The sequence below is a fragment of the Microtus ochrogaster genome, unplaced genomic scaffold (assembly GCF_000317375.1).
Source record: "Microtus ochrogaster isolate Prairie Vole_2 unplaced genomic scaffold, MicOch1.0 UNK70, whole genome shotgun sequence".
NCBI classification, from domain to species: domain Eukaryota; kingdom Metazoa; phylum Chordata; class Mammalia; order Rodentia; family Cricetidae; genus Microtus; species Microtus ochrogaster.
The window spans coordinates 370322-373975 of record NW_004949168.1 but is presented as its reverse complement, the minus strand read 5'-3'; positions in this window follow the sequence as shown (position 1 = coordinate 373975).

Here is a 3654-nt window from a genome sequence, read left to right as displayed (position 1 = left end):
AGCATGCTCAACCACATTCTTGTCTCGGCTTCTCCGGTGCCGGGGCTGTAAGCATGCTCAACCACATTCTTGTCTCGGCTTCTCCGGTGCTGGGGCTGTAAGCATGCTCAACCACATCTAGTTGGTACCAGTTGCCTTTACAGAACCACTTCTCTGCTTTTCTGGACCCAAATGGCCCTTTCATGAACGCTGTGTCTCCTTGTGAGGCACTCCATGCTTAAACTGGAACATATCCTGGAAAACTGTCTATAAAATTGATAAAGAACATATTTTCTGAGTCCTTCAATGTCTTTAAGTGCTTTTCATCTCCCCCCTTGAACTTCTCTGATGCACTGGGTAGATATGGGACTTGAGCTTGGTGACCGCAGCATCTTAGGGTTTTGAAAGCACCCTCAAAATGCCTCTTATCATCCCTTTTGCTGATGTGATTCTTGGTGATCTTACTCTATTTTGAGGAATGGGATAGCTATATGTAACAAAGAGAATACAGGAAGCCTGATTCATTTCGCATTTCAGATACCCTGTGAAATATCTGAGGCATACTCAAAAACTTACCCAATGTCTCTGCTATTAAATGTAACCAGTGTTCTTTCTATCTGCCCTACAGAGGCCCCCATTGCTATATTCTTAATTTACTTGGTCTATTTTTAGTATTACTAGTATTACTAGTCAGGGCTTTTCTTTTTGTGTTTTGAAAAAACCTCGTGGTGTTAATGTTAATTGAACACTAAGAAAAAAATGTATAATACTTGTTGGCATGTTCAACTGGCAGATCACCTTTGCCTGGCAGAGGCCCCAACCCCCTGACAGCTTGGGTTTGAGGGACTACAGTAAGAAAAAAACAGTATTCTATTACATTAGCCATAGTGTCAGAACAGCTCTAGAGAATTCATTCTCAGAGCAGAGGCCTGGGAAAACTAGCCCACTCCCCACAGGGCCCTGTAGCCTAGTTAAATGATCTGATTTAAACCTGGCTACCCAACTGACATTTCACACAAGCATCAGTAAGCAACCTCTGAAGGGGGCCGAGGGTTCAAACAGAAGAAAGCTTGGCTTTATATGAGTGAATATTCTAGATACATTTTTGAGCTTGCCATGTGATTGCTCTGCCATGACCTAGCAGGGAGATGTGTTATCTCCAAAGAAAACGATGATTGGCTTTTAAAATACATATTTCTTGAAGTTAACACAGAGTAAACAGGCCAGAAAGTAAGCAAAGAGATACAGAGATAAGAAGCAAAGCGGTGGGAAAACTAGGCAAGGTAAAGATAAGTAAGACACAGAAGTTGAAAGAGCTATAGCCAGGAGAGATTTTGAAAAGATGATTTTTAGAATTATTGCACTAAAGATGACCTTAGATATCATCTAGTTGTTATCTAGTCTAGGCTGGGGAGGGTGCAGCTCAGTGTAGAAGAGTACCTACCTAACATGTAATAGACCCTAGTTCTGCTCCATAGCATGGAAAGGAAGTGGGAAGGGAGAGAGGGAGGGACGGAGGGACAGAGGGACGGAGGGACGGAGGGACGGAGGGAGGGAGAGACGGAGGGACGGAGGGACGGAGGGACGGAGGGACGGAGGAGTCTAATCCAGTCCCAGTTCTTCATTTTACAACTGACAGTAACAAGGAGGAGGCTTGCCCTGAGTCACAAAACCCAGGGAAACTAAGCTCCCCGATTCTCCAACAAGTGTTCACTCTGCTTCACTGCCGCTGCTGTTTGGGATCTACTGAACAGCGTCCCCACTCACACCTACCCCCATTTAGTGATCTCTACATCCTCTGCGAGTGACAAATCTCCATGTTCCATCCCAGCTCAGGGGAACAACTTCACCCCAAATCCCATATCACTAGGTAGTGCAACTCCACTGGGGGGGGGGGAGCATATCTCAGAAAAAAAATGTTCCCCTTACCAAAGAATACCTGTGTCCCTGAGCCTGTCCCATGAACATGTCTGTTGGGATGTAAATGATTACCTTCAGCTTTTTCCTCGGGTCCCTGCAGAAGGCCCTAAACAAAGGCAGGTTTGGTGGTACATAACACAGGACAAATGCGTTTTGATTGGGCGAGGGTGGAAGGGCTAGACAATGGTCTGGATTGCATCAGGACCCATCAGGTCGATGGCCGCAGGTGTGCACCCCACCATCGCTTCACACGAGAACAAAGCCACAGATTGCTTTGTGCTCTCATAGTGCTCCTGTCATCAGACCTCACTTTCTGGCTTCTCGTGTCACAGCAAGATATTTTAGTAGACCCAGTTTCCCTGATTACGTGAATAATTCACATTTTGCATCTGAATATGGGATGTTTTCAGCAGAGCAAAACTTCCTTGAATGGCAATTTTGATGTTCGAATCAAGAATCACTCTGTCTGGCCTCAAACTTGAAAGAATTACTCGTCATCTATGAAGGTCATTTGTCTTCTCTCGGTGGCCACAAGTTAAGGAAGAGGTCCAAAAGGTCTCCTTTATTTTTTTAACAAATGGGTAACTTTCATTTTAAGCAGATGGTGTAATCAAGAGTAGAGATCAGAAAGCTGTTTCTATATTTTGTTAAGAAAACATATGTGGGAATGTATTAATTAGACAACCATTTTCGAGAGATGATCTTACTGTGTAGTCCTAGATATACTTGTATGCTCTATGTGGACCAGGTTGGCCTCAAATTCACAGAGACCTTTGTCTGCCAAGTGCTGGGGCTAAAGGCATATTCCACCACATCCGGCTGTGTGAACAACTCTTAAGAAACCTGACTACGACCTAAAACAGAAAAACTTTATTGAAATGTTTAGTCGGCTGTCTCGTTGTTGGTTTTAAAGATGAGAGACTTGAGAGTTTCTGTTGGCTTGTGAGTAGAAATGGGACGTCTACTTGTTCATCTGGTTAGCAGCATCACTAATGCAACCATCAACAAAGAGTCCATCCAAAATCACCAATCAGTCAAGAGGTCAGAGTCTCAGTCATAAATCCAGCAGAGAACCAACTCCTGCAAGCTATCCTCTGACCTCTGCACATGTGTATGTGTGAGTGCTTGTATACAGCCATGTGTGTGCGCAAGCATGTGCACATGCACCCACACACACAAACCCCAGAAACCCCCGCCTTGAAACTTTTTTTTTAAATTCAGGTTCTTCAATTCCTTGTATTCTTGAGTCCATGCTATCTCTCCATTTGCTATAGTTTTCAGTTGGCTCAGGTGCCATGACTGTACAAACAAGGCTGAAAAGAGCTGCAAAGCTAATGTGGCCATTGCAGGAACAAGAAAGCAAACACTTGATCGGGAACACGTTTTCCATACAATAAGCACGGGGAAGCACTTTACTGATAGTCATTTGCCCCTCCAGAAACTGTGCAAAATAGGTAATCTTTTTGTATCTCTTTCATGAGTAAAGAAACAGATTCAAAGAGATCAGCAAACTTGTCCAAAACCATTGGAATAACAAGGAACAGATCTGAGCCTTAACCAATAGATTCTACAATCTCACAGGAGTGACGAGTAAGCCTGATTTAATATCACTACTTAGTAATGTAGGAAAGTATCATGACTTAGGTGGGCAAGATGGCTCCATCGATAGAACATGTGCTGCACAAGCCCGACAGCTTGAGTGGACTCTCTCTCTCTCTCTCTCTCTCTCTCTCTCTCTCTCTCTCTCTCTCTCTC